Raw genomic sequence first — 22,123 nt, 5'->3', positions numbered from 1 at the left:
GCTGCAAAAAATGAATCCACCATGAAATGCCCCCAAGAAAGAACACTTCAAGGGAAATAAACACATAACAAAAGAGAAAGAAAAAGAGGGATCTATCAACAGTGGGCGGGTCAACATGACGAGCAATAGAGGACATCTGCATGCTGCATGTTGTCGACATTGCAGTCGGCAATAACCTTGAATGAGGTGGCCTTTCCACAGGAACATTGGCAACACTTGAAGAATAATAAATTAAATATATGAAAACAACAAGAATTGTAAACAAGGATGAACCTTTATTAAGAGTTGTAAAGAAATATGAACCTTTATTAAGTGTTCGATACTAATCTTAATGATACAACAATATGAAGGAGAATAAGGAAGGTAGGTTTTGATGCAGGACAAAGGTATACAATTTTGTGACAAGAGGGCAGTGTAAGTGATAAACTAGTATAGTCCTTACAAAAGATAGTCCATGGAATCTATTTATTTAGATTGCTTCAATGTGCTATCTCATGTTGTCAAACTTCACGATGTCTTATTGGTCTTTGTAATGTCCCTACTTTGAAATATAATTTAATAATAATAAATTAAAATACAAGTGATCAGATCAGATCAAATAAGAACTTCTAATTGTGCAACTAAATACTTTATTGATAGTTTAATAAACTATTATTACAATCATATATACACACAAAACTTATTATTATTCATTCTAAAGAGAGAGCAATAGTATAGACAAGGAAAGGCCAATTTAAATAACACTAGCATTAGAAAAAAAAGTTCACATTCCAAAGAAGGAGTAGTTTTAATGTATATAACATGGTCATCACTTGCACTACCTGCAATAACCTGATCATGTCCACGAGGTTGATGATCACACATGAAAATGTGTAAAAACAACATGTACATATTTTAGTTAGTGACATAAAAGAGTATAAAATATAAACCATTATTGAACTTTTGTTATAATTAAAGCTTTCGTTACTGCTTACTCGCATGTTTTCTACTACTTGCATCAATTGATTCAACCTATCTTTTATCTCATTAGTCTGAGGGGTCATGCATACCAAAGCAACAATCTCTTTATTAATTTTTGTGATTGACATTTTTATCACTTCTACAGGGTTTGTGGAAATTGTGTATTCCTCATCGCATAATACTGTGCTGAGGTGTTGATGTAAGGTAGGTTCCTTTCCCTTTCCTTGAACATCTGTCTATGACAAGAATATTATTAACACTATCAAAATTACTCCAAAACACTCAAGAAAATAACATAATAATGTAATAGTTCGCTTCTATCTAATTTGTACAATTACAATGAGGTTTACCTGCTCGGTAGAAGTGTCGGAACCTACATCCCTGTCTGTGCTATGTGATGGATCCAGGGCACCCTGTGACAAAGAAAAAATATAAACACATTAGCAAAATGAAACCAATAGAATTAGAAAAAAAAACTTAATAATAAGATGGTATATTGGAGTCATTAATTGGAGGTTGGTTTAAATGGTATATAGTACGTACCACCCCCATGTTAGTAACTTTGTTTGTATCTATACAATTCAAATTATAATCAATTAGCAGCTCTTCCCATGCACTTATTAATTTTATCGCACATATGAATACACGATTTCCCTCGCATGCCTCAAATATGATACGTATACTAAAAATTACATAGTACACAACATGAACAATATGCAATCATCATAATCATAATCATGAACAATATGATACGTATACTAAAAATTACATAGTACACAACATGAACAATATGCAATCATCATAATCATTGTATATTTTTTTATTCCTTACCTTTACTTTATGTAGATTGTGCAGGATCCTCAACTAAAGGGTTGATGATGTCTATAGCCAATTACCTGTTTACAAAAAGGGTGGCAACATCACACAAAATATATACATGAAATCAACACCAACAATTGAACATCATAAGCATTACATTTGTAATTTGATAAACAATAAATACATTTATCATGAGTATCATAAGCATCACATATGTAATTGAGCATCATAGGCATCGCATATATATCATCGTAAATATGTAATCTATCACATATGTATCATAAATCACCATCCATCACACAACTAATAGACAGTCCACATTCCATAAATAAACACAAAGTTCAAAAAATGTCAAATGTATCATCATAAACATGTAATCCATCACATATGTATTTTGAATCACCATCTATCACATAGCTAATAGACAATCCAAATTCCATAAATAAACACAAAGTTCAAAAAATATCATACATTTTATTCATGTCATTGATCTTCTTCTTCATCCAACTCATCATCATGACCATCATCATCATCATCATCATCATCATCATCATCATCATCATCATCATCATCATCATCATCATCACATCATCATCATCATCATCATCATCATCATCATCATCATCATCATCATCATCATCATCATCGTCGTCGTCGTCGTCGTCATCACCATCATCACCACCAACATCACCACCATCATCATCATTAGCAGCAACAACAACACCATCATAATCATCATCATCATCATCATCATCATCATCATCATCATCATCTTCTTCTTCTTCTTCTACTTCGGTATCTTCTTCTTCCATCTCATTATACTTTATCGGCCTTCCTCTTGGATCATGTCTAACAACAAATGACCAACTCGGTTTATATGGAACCTCTGAGTAAAATACCTGCTCACATTGGCTTGGAAGAACATAGGGCTCATCCCCAACTGGCTCAAATGACCTTGTATTAACCATTGTAAATCCATTATCATGTTCAATAACAGTTCTATCAAGATCATTTTTATTCAGTCGTAGCCTATACCATTTGACGACGAACAAAACTAATTTGAAGGAATTAAAGTCACACTCAAGTATATCATCCAAAATGCTATAGTATCGATTTTGAGACTTTTGAGGATGTATGTTGTTTCTAGATGAAATATTGGTCACCTCAAAGACTGCAGTTATCCTAGAATCACAAGTTTTCTTCGTGTCATCCAACTTTTTGATGCGAAATTTATGACCATTGTAGCACATAGCCTTGTGGTGTTTGACCTACAATATGTCTAACATGTTAAAATTATTGCATCGTGAGTTGATAAACATATGGGTGATTAATAAAATTATACGTTCCTGTTTATCTCTTAAACCATATGCTAAATCAAATTCCCTTTGTGTAACATTGGAATCTCCGTTACGATGAGCTTATTTAACCAATGAAGCCACACCTTCCTATGTTAATGTACAAATAGAATGTTGACACCGTTCAATCCACACCATCATCCAATCAAGATTGTTTTCAATATACAAATGTAGTTCATCCCACTCCCAACCAATTGTACAAATAATTAATAAACGACTTAGAACCGATTTATTTAGAAGATTAAGAGTCAATTAACTACAATATCATCTTATAATTACCTCTCACTTTCCTCAATCTACCTTTCCCCTTCAAGTACCCCCCTTCAAATTTGTTAATGGGGTTGGGATCCCAAATGTGATCTACGTGGATGTCTATTGCAAACTTAGGAAGATATTCAACAATGTACACCATAGTCTGGTATATCATATATCCCTCCACCATAGAACCCTCAGGATGTTCTCTTTGTCGAACCAAAGCCTTCAAAAATTTCAAGTGCCTCTCAACCATCCACATTGACCTAGTGTGTACAGGTCCACACAATTCAATCTCCTCAACTTGGTGTATGAGGTAGTGTTCTTGTGCATTGAAAAAAGTTGAAGGTAGACACTTTTGCATATGACACATTAAATGAGGAATTTTTCTCTTCCAATATTTTATATCTTCTTTACGGATTTCTTTAGATGACAACCACCTAGAAGAGATTCAAGACGCAAAATATATAAATGAGACTTTACAAAATAATATAAAATATATTACATAACAATTAAAACAAATCACAAATATATTATCTATACAAAAAATTGAACAAAGATCACTACTTACCTCACGTATTTTCCAAGATCATATATGACTTGCTTGACATTATTGTCAAAGTTGTCAGGGAGAGATAGAGGTAGAACGTACTGCAACAATTATCAAATGATATTTTCATTGTTTTCTAACATAATACAATGAAAAGTACATGCGTAGTATACACATATTTAGTAAATACACAAGAACATGAATTACCTTAATGAAGGTATGCCAATCATGTGTTTTCATCCCTAGCCCAAATTCACTTTTCTTTGATATGAGATTGTTTATGTTCACAGCAAATCCTATGGGAAATTGAATTTTTTGTATGACTTCTTTTATAGTATTGCTTTGTTGGTTTGTTAATAACCAGGGAAGGGCACTTATATTAATCTGGTCTCCATTTGAATGACATTTTCATTACATGATTGGATTCCTGAATGTCACTACAAATTTTGACAATTTTTTCTTTGTCACGCCTTCCCTCCAATATTTCCATAATGTCTCTTTTATGTTCTTTCCAATATGCATAGTATCATACAAATGCACAATTTGTAGTTGCTTGTAGTAGGGTAACCTATTAAATTGTCTCGGATAACTTTTTAGTCCCTTTGGAAGGTGGTCATTAATGCCTTGATGACCTTCACGATCATCAATTACATCATCAGCAAAGAAAAACAATAGAAAAATACAAATTCCAAACATAAACCACTAGATGGAATGACATTACCTTGACGATTAATTCTATTATATTCCAACTTCCATAGGCAAGGTATCATTCTTCGTGGATTTGATGTAGTCTCTTCTTTCCCATTGAAAATATGTTTTTCAGTATTTTGATACTTATGATTTCTATGGAGGAAGTGCCTATACTCATCAAACACATGCTTTCCTAACCTTTTTGAATGACAGGATTTCATCTTTGGACGACAAACTGGACATGCAAATTTTCCTTTTGTTTGAAGACCTACAAGATAATGTATAATTGGATTAAATACGTTAATTTTTATAATTATAATTATAATGCACAACTTGAACATTGTAACATACCACAAAAATGTGTTAGCCCTGGGGCATCATGTATTGTCCATACAAGCATTGCATGGAATTGAAATTGTCTTTGTCCTATTGGTCTTGAGACATCATACATAGTGACACCATTCCATAACTCCAGCAACTCATCGATAAGAGGCTTAATATACACATTCATATCTTTAACTTGGTACTTACCTAGTTGAATGAACAAAAACATTACATAATTAGTATAACCATTTTACTGCAATATTTATAATTAAATGTAGATGACTATTAAATGATAAAATACCTAGAACAATCATCACCAACATTATGTGCTCCCTCTTTATTGACATCCATGGAGGAATGTTATTGTTGATAACAAAAATTGGCCACACCAAGTAAACAGATCTCATCTCTCCAAATGGATTGACATTGTCTGCTGCCAATGAAAGCTTGAGATTACGAGGTTCTTCTTTAAAGTGTGGCCAATTTTCCTCTATGTCCATAAATGTTGAGCCATCTGTAGACATTCGAATAATGTCATCTCAACTTCTATTGCGTGCATGGTAAACCATAAATTGTGCCAAGCTAGTGCACCTGAATAATCATTGAATACGTGGAATAATGGGAATATAACGAAGAACCTTGCAAGGCACCTTTTTTGTTATTTGATCTGTTTGATATCTACTGATATGACATTCAGGGCATTCTGTTGCAAATTAATGTTGTTTATGATATATAATATGATTATTGGGACAAGCATCTATTGTTTGATACTCCATTCCAATATCTTTCAAAATGGAAGATAATTCTCAGTATGAGCGAGGTATAATATTTGATGGTGGTAACAAAAACTCACCTATCAATCCAGAATATTAATTTGTTAATATAAAGAATATTAATTGTACATGATTCACCCTTTATTAACTATAATGACATATACGACATACCTTAACATACGTGAGATTGTTATGTTGGATAAACCATTCATAACCTTGAAGTTCACCAACAACAATACAATAGAGAGAAGAGTTGTTTGGGAGCCTTAATAAAGGGACTCGTATGCCTTCTCAAGTACAGGTAAATCATGAACAACATCAAAGTCATCTTGATCATCATGATCGGTTGCGCTAGTACTAAATGTGTCATGGATCAATGTATTTGTACCATCATCTTCAATTGTTTTTTTTCTGGCGCATGATCGTCATCTTCCATGGGATCATTATCTTCAGCTTCGATATTCACACCTCCATGTTCCTCCACTTCAAAAAACATATTCTCTGTGTTGTGTTGGTCCATATCATGTGCCTTGGGGAGATCAACCTATATAAAAATGATCAACATAAATAAACCATGATCATGATCTCATCATGAAGTGATTTATTATGTATATAAATTGTTAAAATGATATAATGAACAACTTACCAATGGATGATAATCATGTCCCCCTTCAATGTGACCATGTTGCCTACAATGTTTATTAGTTGTTTTGATTAGAAGTCTTCTAGTATTTAAGCCCTTACAAATTTTGCAGGGACAATAACATTTTCCATTACCTTTTCTTTTCAAGTTATAGCACAATCTAGCAATTGTCTCCTTATTTTGTTCTTCACTAATATTTTCTAACATGGCATTTCTTCACACACAAAAAAGTCGGGCTATCGAAACTTCGGTGTGTAACCTTCACAAACTACGCAAAAGGATATCACAAGTACAAAAGTATTCTTAGAAATAGTTATATAGAAGTTTAAATGTTACTTAAACTTAGACTCTCTTCAATTATGAAGACTATTTTATTTTGATAGTTTTCTTGGCTAAAAAATAAGCTTGATTTTGGCGAGTTGATGAAGAATATTTGAGTTAAAAAAAAAGAGAAACCTTTTTATTGTGTCATCTAATAGAATCAACTTAGGAATGATGAATTTACGAAGAATTCAACATGAAATCAACTTCATATGAAAGATAATTGAATTGAATATTAGAATCCAAAATATGAAGAAACTTGAGCGGTTACATTAAGAGTTATAATCAATTCTTTTGTTGCAACCCTGTCAACAAGGGTTTTATGATAGATTTGACAAAAACCATTAGAAATTTCTTTATAATCCATGGATGACCTTCAAACCTATCTTGAATTAAAGATAACTCTTCATTATGCAACCTCAAATAGGTTATTAGGGGCCGGATTCAATCCAAATCTTATTAGGAAAAACATCTAAAGCAACAAATAATCATGACTGTAAAAAACAACAGTTAAAAGTGTAGACACCCAAAAATGGTCAACGCTTGCGAGGTCATACTTTAACATTTGCGCATTGCCTCATTTTAGGTTTTTGCGTCGCATTAACATTTCTCCTATTTCACGCACTTGATTTTTATCATTTGCGAGCATCGAGTCATTCTTCTACATTCTTCAATCATCTCGTCTTCGAATTTGGTCTTGTCAATAACATTATCCAATCACGATTTTGATTAATTTTACCCTGTTACATCAATGTGCATGCTTATTTGTCATCATTTTGGACATCGTCAATCCTAATTAGGGTTTTGTCCTCCTGTCAATCTTATCAATCTTCTCGTCAATCTTATCATTTTGGACATCGTCAATCCTAATTAGGGTTTTGTCCTCTTTTCAAATCTTGTCATTTTGCAATCTATTTGTCATCGATTTTTGTCCTCTTATCAATCTTTTCGATTTATCGTCAATCCTTCAATCTTGTCGTTTTACGATCGATTTGTCATCGATCGTTGCCATGTTCGATCTTGTCATCTTGCGATCAATTTGTCATTGATCGTGGTCCTTATCAATCTTGTCATTTTGGCGATCGATTTGTCATCGATCGTGGTCATTTTCAATCTTGTCATCTTGCAATCCATTTTGTCATCGATTCTTGTCCTTTTGTTAATCTTGTCATTTTGCGATCAATTTTGCTATCGATCATTGTCTGTCTTAATTATGTCAATTTGGATCAATTTGTCATTGTTCCTCGTCAATTGGCACATTTATCAATCAAATCATTTTGTCGCATTGGTCATTTATCAAAATCAAATCATGACATTAATTATCTTTAATCAAGACCTAATTGTCATTTTCGCATTTCTAATTCGTCTTCTAGGGTTTTATGATTTATTCATTTAACCTAATTTGTCATTTCTTCCTTTAGGATTAAATAAATTACTTATTTATCCTAGGTCTTCTCATTACAATTAAATCTTTATTTAATTGGCTAATTATTCTTCTTTGTGAATTGATTAATAAATGAAAAATTATTAATTAATTCACTAATTCCTAAATCCTATTTTTCATCAATTTCTAATTCCAATTTCCTAATTTGTCATCAATTTCAATTTCCTAATTTTCAAATTTCTAATTCCTTTTCCCTCCTAATTCATCTCCTAATTCTATGGGAGTGGCATTTCAATTTGTCATGAAATTGTCATAATTGATAATCAATCAATTTGACATGAAATGTGTCATAATTTGTCATCAATTCTCAATCAATCAAATTGTGCATGGAAAGTGCATAATTTGTCATAATTGACATATTGATTTGCAATTTCCCTTTGAATTGCATCATGCCAATCTTGTCATTTCTCCAATTTCTCTATAAATTGGATGATTTTCTTCAATCAAAGCCCTTCGAATCCTTCGAATCCTTAATTCTTAATCTTCGAACCCTTCGAATCCTTCATGAAATCCGAATTTCTATCAAACTACCGAACTTTCATTTCTAGTACTCTTGAGCTTTTTGCTTTCAATTGTGTGAGCACTTGTAGGTGAGATCCACAAACCCATTGAAGAGGAAAGAACAACAATGGAGCCGCATGGAAGGAGTGTTCAATTCTACGTCTGGTTTGCATAATTTTTATTTTGAATACTTTGTTTTCATACCTCCATTGAATGTGCTTTAGAATTAGGTTCATTTCAATGAGTGTTTCATGATTAAGTTATCATGTCTTGTGTTTTGTTTTGATTTACTTATCTTGTGATGATTCCTAATTTCTTATGCCACATTAACTGGTGAACCCGACATGAATACTAACCTTCTAACCATCTTACTGTGTTTTGGAGTGCTTCTAAGTTGATTTGCAGGTCAAAAACCCAAAAACAGGGCCGTGCAGTGCATTCTGGACACTTCTGCGCCTGTGTGAAGCATTCTGCGCCTGTGTTGAGACATCTTGTGCCTGTGTTGAAACATTCTGCGCTTGTGTCAGACATCTTGCGCTTGTGTCATGACTTCTGCGCCTGTGTAAAGTCCAGAACAGAGGTGAAAAATGCAGTTTTTACTTGAAAAATTTTATATGTTTTAGTAAATTGCAATTTTGAGGGTCTTCGGTGCATTTGTGGACAAATATGGTGGTCGGAAACATGATGAGATATCATTGATGTTTCCGAAATTTGGTTCTAGATTATTTTAATACCTTTCCAACGCATCAAACGGTTTGTAATTCGGAGCTAGGATGAGAAAGTTATGCCTTCTCAAAGTGGACTGAAATTTTATATTTAGTTTTCATAAATCAGATCATCTGTGCTTTGGATTTTGGTACTAATTATTTGTGCAGGATCTTGGCATACGCATGACAAAGACTAAAAATCAAACTACTAACATGTGTTATGCAGATTCAATGGTCAAAGACAACAAATCAAACTTCTGACATGTGTTTTGCAGGTTGCCTTGGAGAAACAACCAAATCGTGTGTTTGAGATTTTTAATTAGGCACTTAGTGATTTATAAATAGGTGGAAATGAACCCTTGTTTGCTTTGTTTGTTAAGTATGACATTGGAGTAGGAGAGTATGCTCTCATCCTTCATAGGGTGATCAGAAATCTAGATCTTTGATACCATGCTTGTCTTGTTGATTGTTTGTCTCCATTAGAGGGCCTGCCTTCCCGACCACTTTGCTTTAGCAAGCAAGTGATAATCGTGAGAAGGGAATGACCCAAAGTGAGTACGGCTAGAATTCCTTGGCATTCTAACTCACTATAAAAAAATACCCGATGAGCGAAAGCTTTGAAGGAAGTGTTACGTGGGAATTGCAGTTACTTGGGAAGTGATTCCCCTTGAAACTCTTTCTCATATCAACATCTAAGTAGGGCCTCTTGGTCTAAATCGCGCTTGCGCGACTACATTTGTTTGGTATCTTGATGGGCTTAATGTCTCAATCATGCTTGCATGACATCAAGGAGTAATGCTTAACAGAAATCCTTACTACATACCTTGTTTTTAGAGGCCAAAAACCCTTCTAGTTGCTTGAGAAGGACAAATTCGGATACTTGGAAGAGATACTAAGTTCGCCATGGGGAGATTTCCATGGGGACTGATGCTTGGCTGCCCTGAGAAGTGAGTGCCATGGAGGGGAGCCCGTGGGGTCAAGCATCTATGTATTCTCCTTGAATCCCATAATGAGTCTACCTCTCAAGTACCTAATGTCTTTGCCTACCCTAGGGAATGTGGAAATGAGCATGATTGTCTTGAGTCTAAATTGCAATATCTTGTATTCTTTGATTGTCAAAAGTTGAATCCCATTTCAAGAACAAACACATTAATATAACATAAAGTTAAGCACAAGAGACATTCATCCAACAAACATTCAACAAGATTCAAAGATCATCCTTCAAGCATGGTTATCCAACATTGGTCAAAAACTTGTCTCAACTCTTATGTCACTTACGTTTAGGTTCATCCTAGTTTGCATTTAGCAAAGTCATTGTCAAGTATCAAGGTTAGGTTTCATCTAAGTTATACTCTTTTGCATATCAATAAAAGTCATCCATTTGCATATGTCCTCTTGCATTAAAGTCATACCATTGTCATACATTTGCATTTGCATATCCCAAGTCTCTTCATTAAGCCTAAGTCATTGTCATATCATATTATGATCATTTGCATATGTCCTCTTGCATAAGAGCAATATCATTTCATAATTAAACCTTAGGTTTCATCTTAGGTGGACATTGTCATACATTTGCATTTGCATATCCCAAGTCTCTTCATTAAACCTAAGTCATTATCATATCATATTAAGATCATTTGCATATTAATTATCCTTTTGCATATAGTATCAAACCTAGGTCTTGTCATACTTGAGCAATCCAAATCTTTGATAAACCCTAAGTCATTGTTAAGAAGTCTAGACCTTATCAAGTCTTTTGTCCTTTTTGTCATCAATATCATTTTGTCAAACCTAGCTTAGTATCCAAGCATATAGGGGAGACATTGTCATCTTGTCCTTTGCCATTTAAGTCCTTTTGTCCTTTGAGGTCTAGACATCATTCCAATATCCTAAGGGTCTCTCTTAGATTTGCATTCCCAAAAGTTTGTCAAAATCTTCAAAAACACCAAAAACATAGATTGCATTTTCATTTATTTAGGTTGCATTTAGTTGCATATCATATATTATCCTTGAAAAATTCCAAAAAAAAAAAAATATTGCATTTGCATAGTGACATGTCTATTGAAACAAGGTTCCAAGCACCAATGATGCAACAAAGTTTGACATATCAACCGACAATGCAATCAAATTTTAATCCAAGGCAATCACAATTATATCCAACCCAACAACAAGGCAATATCGGTCAAACTTATCATGATGATTTAAATGTCCAAATACAAAAACTAGAGGAGAAACTAGCTCAAGAAAAGGAGATATTGGAGCAAAAAGTGATAAACAGTGAGAAGATAAGATCTCAAATGTCCAAAATGTTTCAAAAATTTCCAGGTCAAAATCCAAATTTTGAGCCAATTAATGTAAGATCTCTTCTTGAACGATCAGACATACCAGCTCTCCTCTCCCAAATAGAGATGATGAAACAATTACAAGAAAGGAGACAACATCAATTTCAACATTATGTGCCTCCACAACAAGAACAAGAAGGTGTTTACTATCAATCATATTTTCAACCATCACAACCAACGACACAACCAATTGTTCAACATATGCAACCAACACAACCAATGGTTCAATTTCAACAATATGTCCAACCAACTATACAATGTCAACAAATGGTTCAACCAATGGTGGAATATCAATGTCAACAACCACAATCACCAATTCAAAAACAAAACTTGCAACATGCACCAAGCCGAATTTTGAACATGTCAAACCAAAATGATCAACATCTAGTTCAATATCAGAAAATGACATCAAATCAAAAACAAGTTCAAGTTCAATCAACATATCAATGTCAACAATTGCCACAAAACATTCAAAAACAAAGGTTGCAACACACACCAACCCAAGTTTCAAACATGTCAAACCAATCTGATACATCAAGTCCAATATCAAAACATGACATCAAATCCAAAACAAGTTCAAATTCCAAGTCCAATCATGTCAAAACCTAAAAAGAAGGGTGGCCTTATTGCAATGCTCTTAAGGAAACGACTAAGTGAGTCTTTTGAGGAAGATAAAGATAATACACTTATGTCTAGCAATGCCTCATCCCCCCACAAGAAAATTGACTCTCCAGTGGCATCTATCCCTACACCTTTAAAAGTTTCACAAGAACCTTCCATATTGTCCTCATTAAACAATACACCCAAGGCTGCAATTATCCAAGAGCTATCCATAATTGATTGCCAAGATAATCCAATTCATGATGCACATCCTTGTCATGTTTCAGAAATACAAGACCCAATGCCACCATGCACTTTATTGCCATTACCTGTTTTAGAGGACCCCATTTGAAGTCCCTCTTCCTCATGTTCAAGCATTGATTCCTTGCCATAATCCATCGCAAATGTTCAAAGTGCATCCCCTTCATGCCAAAGCATTAATCCCTTGCCAAAATCCCCCATGCATATTCCAAGTCCAACTCCATGTCAAGAGGATAGTTTAGAGCATGAAGAAATGTGTCTTAAAACAGATCAAGATCAAGATCCCAAAACCTTATCATCCCATCCAATTGTTGACCAGGACCCCATCTTCCCACACATTCATAATGATCATCCTATCACTATCCATTCTATCCAAGAGAACAACACCTTTTCAAGTCCTATTGACACTCCATTCCCCGAGCAAGATCAAGATATCCCAGTCCATCCAATCCCAAATGATCCCCTTTCATTCCATGAACATAATGTCCTCTCAAATCCCATTGACATTCCAGATATCCCCTCCATCCTTTCCGATGATCCCATTGAAAGTCAAGAGAAAAGCACCTTTAAAGAGGATTCCAATGATCTTCCTCCTTGTCAAGATCAAAGTATCCTTCCAAATTCATTTCCAACACAAGACCCTATCATTCCTTCAGATCCTTCACAAGATCCACTTGTCCCTACATCTCCATGTCCTAATCCAGCATATCCACTCCAAGATCGCATTTCTTTTGACGATCCCATTATTTCTCCCATTCCATCTCTTGAAGAGCCTATCATTGAACCTAGTCCCCCTCATGATCCTAATACCCCTCATGATCCTGATACCCCTCATGATCCTGATACCCCTCATGATTCTAATGTGGCAGTGCAAGATGTTCATGAACCCCTGACATTAACAATGGGTTCTTCCACTTTGGTCCAATCCGATCCACTTCAAGATCTCATTATTTCTCTCATATCACATCCACCTCATAATGAACTCGCGTCTTCTTCCCAAAGAAAAGAGTATCCTACAAGTCAAGATATTGATAAAGGCAAAGGAGTAGACCTTCACAAGCAAGAACCCTTCCATATCAAAGAAAATATTAAGGGTCATGGCCTCAATAAAATCACTCAAGGCGTTGGTATCCCTTCAAAGTCAAAATCCAAATGTCCACCTTCCCCATCATCGCTTCCATCCATTCTAGGTCCCTATATCCCTCCATCTCCTATGCAACATCAGCAAAGGCACACATCTTGGAGAACCTTCCATCCATCCCACATGCCTCCATATCATTCCCATCCACACCGACATTCATTCCCTCTTCCAAGCAATTTGAATGCCAAGTACAAGCATAAAAGTCATAAGTCTAGCAATCCACACGTATTCAAGGATCAACATGTCCAATATAATCGACATGTCAAAACAAAGAACAATATGATCTATAAAGAAAAAGAAATATCCAAAAGGCCACAAAGGCCCACTGAGCAAAATAAAGCAAAGTCAAAATATATATGGGTTCCTAAATCCCTTGTGCAAGCAATGCACTCCAAGGAACCACAAAAGCATGAAAAATCAAAAACCATGTGGATCCCTAAGAAGCTCCTTGAAGCACAAAAAGAACCATCCAACTTGGCATCCAAAATTGCTATTCCTCCATCCAACCCTCTCAAATTTGTTCCTCCATCACCTTCTTCATCCATTTTGGGCCCTTATGTCCCAAAATCCCAAGCCTTTCCTCCATCAAAATCTCAATATCCAAAATACATTTTTCCTCCATTAGTCCATCACCCCTCAAGGTGTGTGCCAATGTCAATCTTGCCTTCATTTCCATCCACTAAAGCCCAATTCTTCCAATACCCTATCCATTATCCAATGCATATTTTCCATCCTCCCATCCCTCTCGTCCAATCCTTTGCATAAATCCTCGCCTTAGTTTCATCTCATTTTCCATGTCCTTATCCTACCAACGTCTTTGAGCATACTTTTAAAAGGTCATGGTCCATTTTTTTTTCAAGGCTACTATCCAAAAAAAAAAAAAAGACGCTTGATTCCTTCTTCCATCCCCTATCATGTGTCCATCTTCTATTGAAAAAGTCAAAATACAAAAAAAGAAAAAAAAAGTGAAAAAGACAAAAGAAAAAAAAAATAAAGAAAAATAATTCGTCCACTGGTGAAAACCTGGCAAACAGGCACCTTGGGCAAGTACCATGATGAAAACCTGGCAAACAAGCGTCATGTGTAATCTATGAACTTCTTGCACACCACACTTGGGGGCATATCTCTTCCTTCATATCCTATTGCCCTTCATTATCCTATCATACCATGTCATTACCCTTCATATCCTATTGTCCCTCATGTCCAGTTTCCCTTTCCACCTTTTGATCTTGACAAGGCTGACGATCTTCATGAGCATCATGCATCTTGTTTGCAGCTTTTAGTCTATCATAGCTTTTGGTCATTTATCCATTTGCTTATTACAACCTTTCATCCATATTCCCTGTCTTATTGCAACTTTTTGCCACTATCCCTTAGCCTATCCTGACCTTCAGTCCATGTCCCTTATCCATTCTTGGTCTTGCTTATCCTATCCATATCTTATTGCTATCCATACACTTTGTTTCATTCCTTGATCTTGATCTACCATAAGGACGCAAAAATTTAAACATGGTTTCAAAAACCTCTTGACATGTCCCTCATGCCATGTCACTGATTTACATTGTCATATCCAGTCTCTTGTCCCATCACGCAATAGCCCTTGAAAATTGCATCCATATTGTCTCCATAATAAAAGGCCTTTGTCTTCCCTCTATCCACCATCATTTCAGCAAGCCTATTTATTCACCTGTCATATTCCTTGCCTTGCTAGACACTGGGGGCAAAAATTTGAAAAATTTCCAAAAAAAAATCAAATAATGTCCTGAAAAAATTCAAAACAATCAAAAAATGTCCTGAAATAAATCCATAAAAATTTGAAAAATGTCCTGAAAAAAATTCCTAAAAATCGAATAATGTCCTGAAAAAAGTCTCAAAAATTGAAAAATGTCCTGAAAAAAAGTCAAAAAATCAAATAAAGTCCTGAAAAAAAAGAATGAACCCCAAAAAATTGTAAAACTCCAAAAACCAAAACACGCATTTTGCAATAAAGTATTCCCTTTATGCATCGACAGATCATTGAGAATTCATCCAAGAACACTTGCAATCAATCCAACATCGTGCTTTAATGAAATCATGCTTTAACCAGATGAACTTTTTCAACTCAAACCAAGCATTCAAACTGATCCAAATTGTCTTATCAATAGAATATCAGCATCAAATTTATTTGTCCTTGTCACATTATCATGGGTCTTATACAGGGTGTGGTATACTCGAAACCAGACTGTGTCCTGTCTTAGACGGGGTACCGCATTTCCTGAAACCAGACAGCATGATCGTCCTATCAGCACATTCAACTTTTGACAATGAAGATCAAGATGTTTGTTTGTTTGTTTGAATTTGCGCATCTTATCTTTTTATTGATTTATCTTCGATCATGTTCCTATGTTGCTCGATGATGTCACTGAGTGATTTAGAGTGACCGGGATGGCTCATGATCCTTTTCTTTTTTGATTGTGATTGTCGTTTGTTTATGCTGTGTCTGTCTTATGCAAATCGGGTTGCATTTCAGCTCTGGCCTTCAATGCCATGATGCTACGCATCCATTTTGCTAAATAAAAATAAAGGTTCTCACCTACAAAGTGCATTACTGAAAGCAAGCTTTCATCATCTCTAACTGTCTTCTATCTCATTTTTTTTTTTTACTAACACTTCTTCCGTCCGGTTGGATAGTCAGTTCGGTCTAGTGCTCCGATATCCACTCCTCATATGCTGCATCCTGCATCCATTTGGTTAGTACATTTGCATTCCATCACGTATATTGCATCAAGCATTTTGTCCATTTCATTTCATAAATACATCAAAAATCCATAAAAATACATCCATACATGTTCATACATCAGTACATAAGTCATCCATCCATAAAAAAAAAACATCAGTCATAACACATTGCATCCCATCATATCGATGCATATCATATCACATATCATAATAATATCGGAGTACAAAATCGGACTATCTGTCCTAAGTATGACCCGCAGGCTGACTACAAAATGGAAAACTACATAATGTCCACTGTCTGTCATACAGAGCACGTGCCTCTGTCACTGGGTGCTCCCTCTGCCCTCCTCATCCCCGCAATGTCCCGTAAGCCATCAAAATTCATGAAATTCAACACATGGGTTTTCGAGATACATACCGCTGCTCCTGCATCCTCCAGTCGTCTGAATGTACGTACACGTTCCCCAAGGTGATCTGCCATTGGAATGTTCGCCATCTGTCTGCAAGTGTCCTTGTCCAGAGCAACAAATCCTCCTCTTTAGCTAATGCAAATGAGTCATTTTCACCCTCTTGGTCTCATTTATAGCTCTTTGTCATTGCATAGATGGACGTGCATCCTCTCCATCTTATGTTGGTCGCGGTCTTGTGCACCTTAAATTGATTGTCTATCATGCATCCGATCTTCGATTGTCAGTCTGTTCGATTCTATCATTTTTATCGATCAATTGGCCTCTTTTCTGCATGTTTCCGGCCAATTCCTCGAGGGGGCATGCATATGTCATTGTTATTGTCTGGGGCATTTTCGTTATTGTTCTTTGAAACAACGCTCAGAATCGCATTGTCTCAAAGAGGGGCAAAATGTAGACACCAAAAAATGGTCAACGCTTGCGAGGTCATACTTTAACATTTGCGCATTGCCTCATTTTAGGTTTTTGCGTCGCATTAACATTTCTCCTATGTCACGCACTTGATTTTTATCATTTGCGAGCATCGAGTCATTCTTCTACATTCTTCAATCATCTCGTCTTCGAATTTGGTCTTGTCGATAACATTATCCAATCATGATTTTGATTAATTTTACCCTGTTACATCAATGTGCATGCTTATTTGTCATCATTTTGGACATCGTCAATCCTAGTTAGGGTTTTGTCCTCCTGTCAATCTTATCAATCTTCTCGTCAATCTTATCATTTTGGACATCGTCAATCCTAATTAGGGTTTTGTCCTCTTTTCAAATCTTGTCATTTTGCAATCTATTTGTCATCGATTTTTGTCCTCTTATCAATCTTTTCGATTTATCGTCAATCCTTCAATCTTGTCGTTTTACGATCGATTTGTCATCGATCGTTGTCATGTTCGATCTTGTCATCTTGCGATCAATTTGTCATTGATCGTGGTCCTTATCAATCTTGTCATTTTGGCGATCGATTTGTCATCGATCGTGGTCATTTTCAATCTTGTCATCTTGCAATCCATTTTGTCATCGATTCTTGTCCTTTTGTTAATCTTGTCATTTTGCGATCAATTTTGCTATCGATCATTGTCTGTCTTAATTATGTCAATTTGGATCAATTTGTCATTGTTCCTCATCAATTGGCACATTTATCAATCAAATCATTTTGTCGCATTGGTCATTTATCAAAATCAAATCATGACATTAATTATCTTTAATCAAGACCTAATTGTCATTTTCGCATTTCTAATTCGTCTTCTAGGGTTTTATGATTTATTCATTTAACCTAATTTGTCATTTCTTCCTTTAGGATTAAATAAATTACTTATTTATCCTAGGTCTTCTCATTACAATTAAATCTTTATTTAATTGGCTAATTATTCTTCTTTGTGAATTGATTAATAAATGAAAAATTATTAATTAATTCACTAATTCCTAAATCCTATTTTTCATCAATTTCTAATTCCAATTTCCTAATTTGTCATCAATTTCAATTTCCTAATTTTCAAATTTCTAATTCCTTTTCCCTCCTAATTCATCTCCTAATTCTATGGGAGTGGCATTTCAATTTGTCATGAAATTGTCATAATTGATAATCAATCAATTTGACATGAAATGTGTCATAGTTTGTCATCAATTCTCAATCAATCAAATTGTGCATGGAAAGTGTATAATTTGTCATAATTGACATATTGATTTGCAATTTCCCTTTGAATTGCATCATGCCAATCTTGTCATTTCTCCAATTTCTCTATAAATTGGATGATTTTCTTCAATCAAAGCCCTTCGAATCCTTCGAATCCCTTAATCCTTCGAATCCTTCGAATCCTTAATTCTTAATCTTCGAACCCTTCGAATCCTTCATGAAATCCGAATTTCTATCAAACTACCGAACTTTCGTTTCTAGTACTCTTGAGCTTTTTGCTTTCAATTGTGTGAGCACTTGTAGGTGAGATCCACAAACCCATTGAAGAGGAAAGAACAACAATGGAGCCGCATGGAAGGAGTGTTCAATTCTACGTCTGGTTGCATAATTTTCATTTTGAATACTTTGTTTTCATACCTCCATTGAATGTGCTTTAGAATTAGGTTCATTTCAATGAGTGTTTCATGATTAAGTTATCATGTCTTGTGTTTTGTTTTGATTTACTTATCTTGTGATGATTCCTAATTTCTTACGCCACAAAAAGTATTGAACAAAATATCAATTTTCTCATTGAATATTCATCAAAAAAAAATTCCAATACATACTTTATAGCAATACACTTCCTTCCTATTTATCCAACAAACAATTACATGGAAGTTTTACTTTCAAACTGATATACAACCCTGTAACTGTCACAACCCTGCAGAATTAAGTGACAATCAGAGGCTTTATTTGATCTAGCCTTACAAGAATTTCCTCCAACTCTGTCACACACACTTAATCCGAATAAATGATGGATTTTATAGCCTCTCATGGTTCTAGAACTGTTCCAACTGCCTCTAAGACCAAAATGTATAATTTGATAACATTTCATGCATTGTTGCATTACAACTTTTTAGTGACACCTTGACAACTTTTGCCTTTTGACATGAATGACCACTAAACATTACTTAGATACTTTTAACACCTTAGAATGGACTAAAAACAACATATTAAACCTTTATTACCCTTCCATGGGTACATTTACATTATTTGAACAATCAGGACCTGAATAGGACTATTTGACAGCTTTTGACAAAATGGCACAGTTAGCCTTACACATTGATTTCAAGCTTGACAAGCTTGTTTATTTCTCATTACCCGTGATCAGTATGTAGCTTCTTAATATTAGTACCATTTATTTCTCCATTTTTTTTAAGCAACAAGAGAGTATGGATGTCTTTAAGTGGAAGAGAAATGGAACAAGTCCATTAGAACTCCACAAGTCTGCAAATCAAACCATCGGTGTAGCCTACCCTGAAGAAAGAACCCTAGCAAAGCCAAAGGTCATCGGGAAGTGATTAACTATCGCTAAAAGGGGATATGAGTTATCCTGATACTCGATAGACACATCAAGAGGATATACACCGACAGAGTCATTACTAAAGTATCATCAACGTGACTTTTGCTATCGAAACATGTGAATTGTTGTCTTGCAGATAGCCAATAAGGCTATCAGTAAGACTTACACCGATAGGGAGAGAAGCCTTAGTCATCGGTACAACTTAAAGAGATTGGGGTGTAACATTTCAAGCTATCCTAATGCCTAATGGAAACAATAGAGCAGGAGATTCATCGGGGAAAAAGTAACTATCGATAGACTATTCAAGGTTATGCCGATACTCGATGGAGGGCTCGAGATGACACACACCGATAAAAAAAAAGCGACTTAAGGAATGAAATATTGCGAATGGCGCCAAGAGAGTAATTCATTGGGAAAGCATATACCAATGAGCCATTACAGATGCAATTCAAAATTGAAACCAAAGCAGCCTGTATTTGATGCGTGCAATTGAGTAGATTGATGGCTCACACGAGGCAAATTAAGAACCAAATGCAGGTTGCGTCTTAGTAAAAAACACACAAGGTGAGAATTATTGCTCACAATTCATCATGCATGATGGAGGCTGCAAGTTTATTAGGAAGAAAGAAGAGTGCCAAGGGCTCCGAATCCACGTCTAAAAAATCCAAAACAGTGGAAGTCCCTCCTGCACAAAAACTGAATCAAGATATCATTGATCAATTGCAGTCCCCAGGTCCAAAATCAAAGTGGTCGAAACAACATTTGCCCAGAAAAGACCATTTTGAGGATAGGTTTAAAGGGGTTGGACATATGTGGACAAAGGTGAGAGGTTATGAACTCTTCCTGTTTCATTTTATGAGAAAGGACAGAGAAGTGCCAATGTGTAACCCGTGGATAACCAACTTAGGTAAACTAGTTGTTCCAAATGTTTTCATAAATATCAGATTGATGGAAGTCTTGATCAAAAATTACAATTTTGTGAAGAGATGCATTCAGTTTCCAAATGGCGAAGTGTTTATCAGATTTAGCCATGGCACCATAGATGAAGTTTTTAGCTTATACCCTAACCGTGATGTACCCTTGTCATTTGAAGAACTGGAGGAGGAATTTGTTAAAATGGATACTACTTATAAAGGGTGGAACTTTGCTTTCCACAGGGTTCAGAAGGGCATTCTAACCGAAGAGGATGGTCCCCCATTCAGCATGGACATTTTCAGACACTACTTAAAGTATACCTATATGTCATGCAGACAGGTTGGAGGTATAGAGGTCCCTAATGTAACTAATATTGGGTTGCTAGTGTTAGCAGCAAATGTACATATGTATGAGCCAAGACCCTTTGATTATGCTACTTATGTTGTAGAAAAATTACATGAAAGTTTCTTGAACCTTAGAGATAATAGGGAGCCCACTTTCAAGTTTTACTCATTGTTAATGCATTTGATTTGATTTTATGGAAGATTTAGGGGTATGTGGCCAATGCATTTAAAATTGAACACAGTGGACAAAGCATTTAAAGAACAACCAGTAGAGATGTGGACATCATTTTGGGATTCATGATATGTGAAATCAAACTACATCAAGTTTGAAGAGATAATAGTAAAGCCATTATACCAGATGTATGGTGTCCCATGTGAAGGATCTATTTCCACTGAAGTTAAAAGATTTCTTAGACCTGTTGTTTTTGATGAAAGAGGTATTGTCAATCACAACCGAGGCGATTGGTTTGTTGACAAGGATTTTACTTGCTTCAAGATTTATGGTTTCGAAGGAACCCCATATTTGTTGCCAAAACTTGTACCAGTCAGAATTGCTTATCTGGAGATTGTGAGACAGTTAAGTGTTTCAAATACCAAACATTTTGGAGGTATGCTTAAGAAGACTTTCCTGCCTGGGACTCTTAGTTTTGGGGATTTTACCATTATATCAACAAAGGCTTATGAAGCCATTGATAGGAAACTGATTGAAGAATACAATTTGTTCAAATATGCTGCTAGGGTCAATTATGACTCTGAGGGATATATTCACAATTGCAAGAAAAGTCAAAATCTGGGAGATTATATTCATGTTTACTTGGAAGCAGAGGACATGTTTAGAAACATAGAGGAGGAAGAGGCCCAGATAGTCATTGATGAATTAAACAAGAAATTGGAAGAAAAGAAAAAGAGATTACAATAAATAGAAACTGAAGAAGAAGAGAGTGAAGGCAAGTCCGAAGAAGTTGAGGTGGTATCTAGGCATCAAGCACCAGACACAATAGAAGAGCCAGACTTGCAAGAGA

This window comes from Cryptomeria japonica, chromosome 8 (assembly GCF_030272615.1).
Source record: "Cryptomeria japonica chromosome 8, Sugi_1.0, whole genome shotgun sequence".
Taxonomy (NCBI): Eukaryota; Viridiplantae; Streptophyta; class Pinopsida; order Cupressales; family Cupressaceae; genus Cryptomeria; species Cryptomeria japonica.
This window is presented reverse-complemented; position numbering follows the sequence as displayed.